Source organism: Suncus etruscus, chromosome 15, assembly GCF_024139225.1.
Source record: "Suncus etruscus isolate mSunEtr1 chromosome 15, mSunEtr1.pri.cur, whole genome shotgun sequence".
Taxonomy (NCBI): Eukaryota; Metazoa; Chordata; class Mammalia; order Eulipotyphla; family Soricidae; genus Suncus; species Suncus etruscus.
In genome coordinates, this window is record NC_064862.1 from 67,376,330 (window position 1) to 67,388,344 (window position 12,015).

General features: G+C 43.3%; 1 protein-coding gene across 1 annotated transcript in view; it reads left to right on the forward strand.

Annotated features, from left to right (window-relative positions):
- Window positions 1–1,459: 1,459 nt before the first annotated feature.
- Window positions 1,460–12,015, forward strand: part of TPST1 (tyrosylprotein sulfotransferase 1) — a 93,797-nt gene continuing 83,241 nt past the window's right edge. Inside the window, exon 1 of the mRNA XM_049789532.1 lies at window positions 1,460–1,596. The gene's annotated coding sequence lies outside the window, so the exon portion shown is untranslated. The remainder of the gene's footprint in view (window positions 1,597–12,015) is intronic.

Below are 12,015 nucleotides of genomic sequence, written 5' to 3' on the forward strand. Positions count from 1 at the left end.
GGGTTACTCCTGGCTCTATGCTCAGAAATCGCCCCTGGCAGGCACAGGGGACCATATGGGATGCCGGGATTCGAACCATCGTCCTTCTGCATGAAAGGCAAATGCATTACCTCCATGCTATCTCTCCAGCCCCCTCAGATCAAATTATTGCCATCAGCATAGAAATAAAAAGAAAAAGCAAGGTTACAAAATTGAGTTTTTATAGAGCTTTTGGAGGATTATGATCTCATTTTGTCTTGATATTTAAAACAATTTTTTAAGAGGCTAGGAACATGGCACACCCATACAGCCTTGTATATATGAGGCCCTAGGTTTGATTCCTGTCAAACCTACCCCATCCCCTAGCTTTATTGACAAATAAACTATATAATTAAACTATTTAAAGTATATAGTCACAGATTTATGTGACTCTAACACAATTTAGTATCTTTCACCAATCATTCCCCAAAGAAACGTCATACCCATAAAAGGCCACTTCCAATTCCCCCCATCCCTCAGCCCAATAGTTCTATAGACCCCTACGGGTCTATAGATACGAAAACTTTCTTGATCAACAAGTGTGTGTGTGTGTGTGTGTGTGTGTGTGTGTGTGTGTGTGCGTGTGCGTGTGTGTTAGTGAATGCCAGTGATGGAACCAGAGCCTCAGACATGCACCATCTATCCAAGCTACAATTCCAGCACATAGATCAGTAATAGGAAATGCAAGCATCCCATTCCCAATTTCCATGCTTTGCTTCTTATCTATTTCGGATCTTCTGAACCTGGACCCGCTTAGCACCTCAAAGTTGGAAGTTGTGAAGTTGTGAAATTCCACAATGTCCTGAGAACTCTTTCTCTCCTTCTCACCTATCTTTTCCCTTCCCCTTCCCTCTTTCACTTTCCCTCTCTGGAGATTGGGACCAAAAGAATTGACGCTTCGATTGTGATGTGGGACATGTCCCCTCCAATTTGGAATAAGCGTTTGCTGGCCTCCAGTGAGGTCGGGGAAAGCCTCTGGGCCAGCGGGGATCTTTCTGGGATCTTTTGCTTTTTTGCAACTTCAGCGTTTTGCAGAGGCAGGCCCCCTAACCCACGTGGGGCTGAGACGGTGCAGCCAGCGCCTGTCAGCAGACCAATGAGTCTCTCCTCACCGGTGCTCCCGTCCCTCAGGCGTCCCCCCTCGTAGGTGTCCGCCAGGGGAGATCCCCGCGGGGAGCGCCCGAACGCCCAAGACGCAGAGAGGGCGCCTTTCTCTGGCGCTACGTCAGACCCGCTCCCGCCCCGCGAGGGTCTGCTGGCCCCAAGCCCCGCCCCCGTCCGGGAGCCAGGCGTTTCCACCAATCAGAAAGCCCGATACATCACCCGGCCGGCGCTCCCGACCAATCAGCGCGCGGCTGTCATCCCCGGGGCGGGCGCTGAGACGGCGGCGGCGGTGCCTAGAGTCGCTAGCTACAGAGCCGCCGCTTCTCTACTCTGCTGCGGCCCGGCCGGGCTGGCTGGCTGGCAGCTGGTGGCGCCAGGTGGCAAGAGCAAGCGGGGCGCACGGTCCGCTTGCTTCTCGGGCGCTGGGGCCCAGGATGCTGGGGAGGCGCCGCGGCGGCCCCTCACTCGTCCCAGGTAAGGCGGACGGTCGGCGCCGCGCTCGCTCGCTGAGGTTCAATGAGGAGAGCTCGGGCCAGCCTCAGCCCCGCGCCCCGACTCTGCCGGGATCCCTCGGTCAGTCCCGGCAGCCCGCGGTCCCACGTCGCCTCCTGCCGGCCCGGCCCGGCCCGGCCCGCCTGCCTGCCTGCCAGTCCCAGACCCCGCTCCGCCCCCCGGCTCCGCCCGCACCGCCGGCCCCGGGCTGGGAAGCCCCAAATCGGGCTCGGAGCTGGCGGGCGGGCTCGACTCTCCCCTTCGGGGGTCTCCCCCTTTTGCTTCCTCTCCCTCAGCATCTTCTCCTCTTCTTTCTGATGCTGACCTGTCACCCCTTTCTGGGGGCGATCCCTCTACCCCCCCCCCCCAATCCCATTGCACTTTCATCCTTTGCCAGTGGGGAACTTACTGCTGGAGGGTTTCAGCCCCGGGAGATCCTCACCTCTCTGCTTCTGCAGGGTCTGATGACATTTTTGGGGGATCCGTTTTCCTCACATTTTGCAGCCAGCAAACTATTTAGTTACCTTGATCCAGACCTACTGCTACTGTTGAACCCGTCTTCCTGTGCACTTTTCCTCGCTCATCTGGAATCAGAGCTTGAAAGCAAAGCAAAGCAAAGCAAAGGCAGCTTACTGGGGTGCCCAGACCACCACGGAGAGCCTGGGAAGGATGTCTGTTCTCAGGGCTTTTTTTTTTTTTTTTTTTTTTAACTCTGTTTTTGGACGATCCATTCATTAGTTTTGAGGGGCTGAAGCGGTGGTGCAAGCTTTGCACGCGCTAATCTAGGATGGATTGCAGGTTCGATTCCAACCCCGGCGTCCCATATGGTTCTCCCAAGCCAGGAGGGATTTCTGAGCTCTAAAGTCAGTAGTTAACCTCTGAGCATTACCGGGTGTGGCCCAAAACAACAACAACAACAACAACAAACATCAGTTTGAGTTTGGTGATGGGCGCTGCTGGGGAGCAGAGGAAGATGTTGGGCCACACGCCATGATGCTCAAAGCTTACTCCTGGCTTATTGCTCCAAGGATCATTCCTGGTGGGGCTCAGGGTGCCAAGGAGTGAGCCAAGGTTGGCCGCGTGCCAGGCAAGTGCCTGAACGAACCCCTGAACCCTTTGTGTTCTAGCTACACTTTTATGCTTCTCTGTCGTTAAGCTATTAATATGATCTGTTTTCTTATTTTTCTCTATGATTATTTAACAAACTATTATCTTTAAGGGAAAAAGATTGTGTTAGATAGATGTCATTGTGTCTTCAGTTTATAAGTTCTGGAGATATTTATAGGGGTACTTAGTCATCCAATGAAGTTTTCAAAAGATGATTGCTGAGCTGAATCTAGGGAATATAGGAAAGAAGAGATGAATGGTTTGGGGAAATGTACAGAGGTGTGGGGCCTGAGAGATAGTACAAGGAGTGAGTAGGGCGCTTGCATTGCATGCAGTTGTCCCAGTTTCCATCAAAACCCTGAGCCCCACTAGAACTGATCCGTGAACACAGAGCTGGAGTTAGCCCTAAGCACCACCGGTTGTGGCCCAGAAACAAAAACTGCAGAAGTATGATGCATTTGGAAAAGAACTAGTATCTGGAGTGACTGGAGGAAGGAGGAGAGATGAAGCTGAAATGTAATATGATATAGTTCATTAATGATGTGTATCTCCTGCTGCCATTTTATCTTGACGGTATTGAGGAACTTCAGATGGATTTCAGCCTGGGAGAGTCTTGCAAAGTCTTAACTTATTCCTATTTTAGGTTTATATCATTTCCGTGACTTGCCTTTTACCTCTGTCTAGAATCGTCTGTGTTACCTAAATGATTAAGTGCTTAATACCTAAAAAGAAAAAAGCATGTAAAAAAATAAATAAAAGCAACCTTTACAATTAGAATCAAAATATGAATTGGAGCAGGCTTTTTGCTGCAGTATACATGCTTATAGTTTTTTTTTTTTTTTTTTCCCTTTTTGGCTTTAAGGTTAAAGTCTTAAAATTCCCCCTTTGTGCAGTGGTCATTACAGATGCTAGGTTGTGGTGCTCACACACTTTAGCTGTGTTGCTTGCCAGGGATTTCACATCTGGATACGATGCTGACAACACATCATTATCAGCAGTGGTTGCACTCATTAGTTGAGGCACTTGCACTTGTTTTTGTGGGAGTCATACCCATTTAGTTGTGCTTGTGCTCATTCTGGCAATAGTGAGTGCCAGGTGTTATTATTGTTGTTACACATGTAGGGTTTACTCTCCTGGCCTTGCACTCAGAAATCACTCCTGGCTAGGGGGACCTTATGGGACGCCGGGGGAGCAAACTAGGTTCGTTCTGGTTCTGCCACGTGCAAGGCAAATGCCTTACTGCTGCGCTGTTGCGCCGGCCCCAAAGTTCTTGTGCTTTTCAAGGTAAATATTTTTGGCTTTTGCTGAATTTTGGGGCTATATCTGACTGTGCTCAGGGCTCCTCATGGCTCTGAGTTCTGGGGTCTCTCTTGGAGCTGCTTAGGGGACTATGTGGTGCTGAGGAGCAGGCTAGAATCTACTTTATGCAAGGCAAGTACCTTAGCCCCTGTACTATCTCTCCAATTGAATAACTTTTATTTATTGTTTTGGTTTTTGGGTCACACCTAGCAGTGCTCAGGGTTTACTCCTGTCTCTGCGCTCAGAAATTGCTTCTGGCAGGATCAGGGAACCATACGGGATGCCAGGATTCGAACCACTGTCTACTGTGGGTGGGCTGCCTGCAAGGCAAATGCTCTACCACTGTGCTATCTCTCTTGTCCCCAGAAGATAAATTTTAATTCATACCTGCACCTCCTCATCTGGAAGATAATAGAGAGCAGTGTAGTAATTAGATATATTTTGAGATGATGCCTCTGATTCTTCTGGTAGCATTATAGAGAATGGGCTTTCTCTAGAGAGAGACAAAAGTAATATGTGGAGACAAAAGGAGTTTTTACAGGGATCTAGGTGAAAATGAAGCCAGTGAGAGATCTGTGAAATGTGAGCAAGAAAAACTGGTTAAGGGGCCAGAGAGATAGTACAGCAGGTAAGGTGCTTTCCTTGCACAGACTGACCCAGGATTGATAGCCAGTGTCCTGTATTGTCCCCTGAACCTGCCAGGAATAAGTGATTCCTGAGTGCAGAGCCAGAAGTAAGCCCTGAGCACCACTGGGTGTGGCCTAACAACCCCCATCTCCAATGAATAAAAGAACTGGTTAAGTGTTGAATGATGAGGTAGAGAGGGAGAATAAAAGATGGTTTCTTGGGGCCAGAGCAGTGGTGTAAGGGATAAGGCGTCTGCCTTGCCTGCACTAGCCTAGGACAGACTTTGTTCTATCCCCCAGCATCCCATATGGTTCCCCCAAGCCAGGAGCGATTTCTGAGCGCAGAGCCAGGAGTAACCCCTGAGCGTCACTGGGTGTCCCCCCCCCCCCCAAAAAAAAAAAAACCAACCAAAATGATTTCTTGATTTTTTACTTATGTGACTGGGCTAATGATGGTTCTGTTGATCTGTATAGGATAAACAGGAAAAGAACCAGGTTTTGGAATAAAGAGGAGGAAACTAGTTTTGGATCTACTGAGAATGAAACATCTGTGGTACTAATTAGAGTATGGTTTGACCTGAAGGTACTGATGTTATTTATGGTCTGCAATAGATTGGAAACCAGAGTCATGAAGTAGGTGAGGTTATCTAGTTTCAATTCTGACCCTCAGGTTGAACACCAACCTGGACAGCTTATAAAGGATATGGATGAGAGAATCAAGGCATGGACAGAGGAATTCTGTAGGTCTGTAAATTCAAAACTCATTTAAAAAAAAGTTTTCCATAGTATGGTGACATGCAGCTAGGACTGGGAACTGGGCTCAGAGCCAGAAAAGGAAGTGATGGAACTCTGAGGAACAATAGTATCCAGCATTTACAAATCTGGATAAATGTCACCTTTGTTGGACATCCTTAATTTCTTGCTTTTTTTGGTACTTAAGACATGTAGCTGTTGAAGTACTTAACAATCTTTTTTGTTTTGTTTTTGTTTTGGGGCCACACCCGTTTGACACTCGGGGTTACTCCTGGCTATGCGTTCAGAAATTGCCCCTGGCTTGGGGAGACCATATGGGACACTAGGGGATTGAAACTTGGTTCGTCCTTGGTTAGCATTTGCAAAGCAGATGCCTTACCTTTTGCGCCACCTCTCTGGTCCTACTTACCAATTTTTGAAAAAAAAAAAAAAATCATGACTAGAATTTCCTTGAGATATGGAACCATGCCTAAAAGTAAACTACTGGTTTTCTCCACAATTCACTACTCATCTGATACACACATGTGAATTTTCTCCTCATATTAAGTGATTCTTCAATTCTGTGGTCACCATCTGGGTGAACTTAAGCAGATGGGTTAATCAGACCCTGTAGATGAAGGACTCAGTTCCAGCCACCCTCCTTTCAATGCCACTTGGCAGTTTCATGTTGTGAGATTTACTTTCTACAAACCGGCTATAAATTGATGGTTCTTAACAGCTCATTCAGGCCATTAATTTGCTGTAAGGATGCATACAACTTCAGAAATCTCTTATTGTAAAAGTTAACATTGAGGTGCTGAAGAAATGGCTCAAAGATGTGTACCACAGTCTTGCATGAACCCCAGAACAGCATAGTACTCTCCTGCACTGCTCTGGAGGTCCTAGAATAAATTAATAAATACATAATAAAAATAAGGAACTGCCAAGCATTTGGGATTCATAGGGAAAGTTATGTGGGAAGGAGTGTTGAGTTTCCATTCGTTTTATAGTTGTGCTATCTTCCACATGTTTGCTGATCTGAAAACTAAACTTCTGCTTAGGGATTTTATGCAATCAGTGTTACGTAGGGACACTTGATCTAATAATTGAATAATGGTGATTTTTTTAATCTACAGTGCCCTACTTCTCCCCTATGTCGGTCTGGTTCTTTGGCAAGAGTTATCTTGTTAATATAAGCTTCAGTAATGTTGAAAAAAGTTTATCTGAGTCACAAAAATTCCTCTCATTATTATCAAGTAATTCAAGAGTTTTAGGATCTTTGAGCCAGGTAATTAACTATAAAAATTATTATTTATAATAATCATTATCTCAGAATGTCCAAGTACCTTATTTCTGTTTTGTCACTGCCTTCCACAGGATTTGCTATATTAAAGAAACGATGCAAAATTGGTTGTATGACTCAGTTGGTAAATAAATCTGGTAAAACAAATCTTGAGTGCACAATTCTAAAAACCGACCAATTGTTTGTTGGCTGCTTTACAGACCACCAGTCATATTTGCACAGTCATTCTTGTTTTGGTTCCTCTCACCTATACACATATCTTGACAAATTAGAATAGATTCTGATAAATAAGATAATTAAAATGGTTAAGCTGTGATAGATCATATCTTTTGTTTTTCTTTTTGGGCCACCCCTGGCAGCACTTATTGGTTATTCTTGGCTCTGTACTCAGAAATTACTCCTGAGTGCATTTGGGATGCCAAGAGTTGAATCCAGGTAGGTTGTGTGCAAGGCAAGCACTCTATTTGCTATAATATTCCTCTGGCTCCAGTAGATAATATATTTTCTAATTTATACATTCTTTTGGGCTATTGGGTCACACCCAGTATTCATTGGTGCTTATTCTCAGCTCAGGCTATATATCGATCAGGGGTTGCTTTTGGTGGTGCATGGGGATCATGTGATACCAGGGACCAAGCATGCAAGGGATGTGCTCTATCCATTAAGCTATCTCTGGTCTAGTAATACCTTTTTCATTTTTTTTAAACAATAGCTCTGGTTTTAGGATCATATACTTAGGGATTTTTCATTATGACAAAATTTCTGATAAAAGATCTTGGACAGGTGGGGGGCAAAAAAAAAAAAAAAGATCTTGGACAGTGTCAACTATTTGTTTCTCACTTTTGTTTTAGAGCCACATATGGTGATATCAGCTCAGGAGCTATTCCTGGCAGTTCTCAGGGTCCATACATTATTGAGCTTCTAACCCAGATGTAAAACATGCACTCCAGCCCATTGAGCTATTTCTTTTGCCCAGAACCACTCCATTTTAAGAGATTTTAAGAAAATAATGAATATGCAGTAAGTTATCTACCTAGAAGAATCTCATTGGCATTGGTGACAGGAAGTGCAAATCTGTAATTATCAAATACTTAATTACTGTTACAGAGAAAGTCTGTAATTACTTCTTTTATAATTTCCTTAGAGCTGAAATGTAAACTGGATCTAGTTTTCTTACTCTTTGGTCAGTTATTCCCCGCCGCCCCCCCCCCCCCACTTCCCTTCCCATTGTCGAGATAAGCAACGTTTGTTTTGTTCTGTTTTTTTTTTTTTTTTTCTTTTTTTTGGTTTTTGGATCACACCTGGCAGCGCTCAGGGGTTACTCCTGGCTCTACGCTCAAAAATCGCTAGCCCTTGTGGCTGTTTAAAAAATTAAAGTTATTATGATTTGCAATCTATTATATATCAATTATATTTTCTATCTGAGATAGACAATATTACTGTATCACATCCTTCACTAGAGTGCAAATAGCTTGAGTGTTCTGGGTGTGACCCAATACAAAACAAAACAAACAAGCAAACAAACAAAATATTTCATCTTTCGCATATATGGTAGTTTTTAAATCCAATCATCAGTAATTTCTTAGAATAATTTTTTAGTAACTCTCTTGAGGACACAAATGCAATATTTTTTATTTATAGGTTTTTTTGTTATGTTTGGAATGCTCCATTTAAATCTATATTTGAGTTCTTTTTCTCTTTGTTATTTTTTAACTCCTATGGTATTTAAATAACCAACTTCTTTGATTATCTTTTCTGTCATACTTATTTTGTTGTTGAACTCTTGAGTTTCTGTTTTTTATATATATATAAGAAACGTATATATATACATATATATATATAATATTGTTTTTGGGCCACACCCAGTGACACTAAGGGGTTACTCCTGGCTATGTGCTCAGAAATCACTTGTGGCTTGTGGCTTGGCGGGGGCTATATGGGACGCTGGTGGATCGAACCATGGTCCATCCTTGGTTAGCACGGCAAATGCCCTACCACTTATGCCACTGCTCTGGCTCCAGTTTTATTTATACTTTTTATTTCTGTTATATGCACAAATCTTTTCAGTATCTCTCTTTCTTTGTTAGGCTTAACTTTCGTCACTTGTTTGCTTAATAATGGTGGTTAATTTAAAATCTTTGTTATGATCCATCATCCTACTCATTGTAGTAATTTTTCTGATAATTGAGTGCTATTGATTGTTTTCTGGTTTTTTTGTTTGTTTTGGTTTTTTGTTTTTGGGTTATACACTCAGAAATTACTCCTGGCTCTGCATTCAGAAATTCCCCCTGGCAGACTTGGGGATTACATGGGATGCTAGGAATCAAACCCAGTTCCATCCTGGGTTGGTTGCATGCAAGACAAATGCCCTATCACTGTGCTATCTCGTTCCAGTCCCAGTATCCTGGTAATTTTTGATATTGTTTTGTAGGTGACTGCATCATGCTTATATCTTGTACTATATTAGACATTCACCTAAAAGGAGTTAGTGTGGAAGTCATAGCTTGTAGTTTTCAGAAAAAGCCTTATTCAGATATAACTCACAAATCATACATTTATTTATTTAAAAATAGAGTTTTCTTCTCACTCATGAACTCATTTTAAACATTTACACAATTGTACATTCATTGTCACAATCAATTTTAGAATATTCTCAACCCCTACAAAAATACTATATGCCTGTTTCACATATCACTTACTAGTCATCCCCCTTCTAGGCAACCACTAATATTTTTACTTTCTGTAGATTTGCTTCTCTGAATTTCATATAAATATAATCATAGAACATGTAATATGTTATTGACATTTTTCATGTAATGTTTTCAAGGTACTTTCATGTTGTGGAATGCTTTTATTTTGTTTCTTTTGAATGCTGTTCAATTTTTGTGGATAGATCACATCTTATCCATTAATTGATGAATGTTGGATTGTTTCCTTTGGCTTTTATGGCTTTTTTGGCTCCAACGAACATTTATATACAAGTACTTTTATTGTTTTTTAGTGAAGCATGATAGTTTTTATTGAAAGAAACTTAGAAAGATGGAGGGGTGGGGAGAAAGGAATGTGTGTTCAAGAGAGAACATGAGTTTGAAAGAGCAAGCAAGCAAGCAAAAAGAGACAGAGACAAGCCAGGGAGGCAAATGTGCAATAGAGAACCTGATCTTGAAGAGCAAGCCTGTATACAATTTTTATGTGATATATTTTTATTTCTATTAGGCATATAGGAGTATATATTTTTTTGTTTTGTTTTTGGGCCACACCCAGCAGCACTCGGGTTACTCCTGGCAGGCTAGGAGGACCATATGGAATGCCAGGGATCGATCCTGGACCTGTCCCAGGTCAGCGGCGTGCAAGGCAAATACCCTACAGCTATGCCCTGGAGTATAATTGTTGGTTCAAATCAGGGGTGGCGAACAAGTTCGACACTAATTGCCAAAATTTTAAACTGTGAGAGTCAGAGAGCCACACCACGCAGTGACCTGCCAAAACAGACAAACACTCACACAAAAGCATATAATTTTAACAATAATATATTAAACACATATTGCATTTTGCCATTTTGAGTGAGGGTCAAAATCCTGCAGTGCTGGTGACGGTGTGCTGCGTCCTCCACACTAAGAACTAACGGCCAGATGTGACCCAACATGTGACACACGGGTCCCCCCCACTCACTGGCCTGTGCAGTTGTTTCCAAGGGATGGGAGATGGGATGCCGCAGCCAGGGGGCGGGACTACGCCCTCGGAGATCTCTCCTCAGAGGTCCCTCCTCAGAAGCAGCAGAACAAAATGCAAACTTGGCAAAGAGCCACAGTATACAAAATAATGAGAAGAGGCAAAGAGCCGCATTCATTTTGGCCGGGAGCCACATGGGCTCGAGAGCCGCGTGTTCGCCAACCGTGGTTCAAATGTTAACTCTAAAACTTGATACCTAACATTTTGAGGAACTGTAGTTACTTCTCAAAGTTACAAGGGCTATAGAGATAGTATAGTGAGTAAGGTACTTGTCTTTCATGCTGCTGATCAGGGTTTGATTCCTGGCACCCCATATCTTCCCCTAAGCAATGCCAGGAGTGATTCCTGAGTGCAGAGCCAGGAGTAAACCCTGAGCATCCTTGGGTGTAGCCCCCTCTAAGTAACAAAAGTTACTTCTTCATTACAACTAAGAGTGTGTGAGTATTATAATTTCTCCTCATGCTTGTCAACATGTTACTATCTGGCTTTATTATAGGTCATTCTAATGGAGTAAAGGAGTGGTTTTATTTACATTCATTTGATGGCTAATGATATTGAACATCTTTTCATGTGCTTTTTTCCCCGCTATTTATAGATCTATGGAGAAATGTGTCTCTTTGCATATGTGCGTGTGTGTGTTGCAGTAACATTGCTTTATATTACAGTAATACTTTAGGAGGTTTATACCTCATCAAAGTATGTTGTCACACTATTCGATTAGCAAAAGTCCATAACTCTCTACTGTAGTTCCTTGGATTCTTTTTATCCTTTGCTTCAACCCTCCTCTCTTCTGGTAGCCTTAGTTCTGTTATAATTAAAGGGTTTGTTTGCTTCTTTATATTCCACACAGGTGTGAAATCAATATTTGTTTCTCTTTCTTGTTTGTTGTTGTTGTTGTTGTTGGTTTTGTTTTTGGGCCACACCATTGACGCTCAGGGGTTACTTTTGGCTATGTGCTTAGAAATCTCCCCTGGCTTGGGCGGACCATATGGGACGCTGGGGGATCGAACTGAGGTCTGTCCTAGGCTAGTGCTTGCAAGGCAGCCTTACCTCTAGCGCCACCACTCCGGCCCCTTGTTTCTCTTTCTAATTTAGCATACTCTGATTTATTTAACATATTATAATCACTTCACGTTCCATTCATGTGGTTGTAAATGGCAGTATTTCAGATTTTGTTTATTTTTGGGTCACAGCCATGGTGTTTTGAAACTTATCACTCCTGTCTCTGTGCTTAGCAATCACTCTTGGTGATGTGCAGGGGACCATGTGCAATTCTTGGGATCAAACTGGGGTGGCCACATTCAAGACAAATATACCCTATCTCTGTATACTCTGCCCCACCCTTTAATGGTGAGAACATTCCATATATCATTTTTCTTCCTTTTCTTTCTTTCTTCCCCTCCTTTCTTTTTTTTTTTTTTTTTTTTGTTTTTTGGGCCACACCTGTTTGACACTCAGGGATTACTCCTGGCTATGCGCTCAAAAATTGCCCCTGGCTTGGGGGGACCATATGGGATGCCGGGGGATCTAACGGCAGTCCATCCTACGCTAGCGCTTGCAAGGCAGACACCTTACCTCTAGCGCCACCTTCCCAGCCCCTAC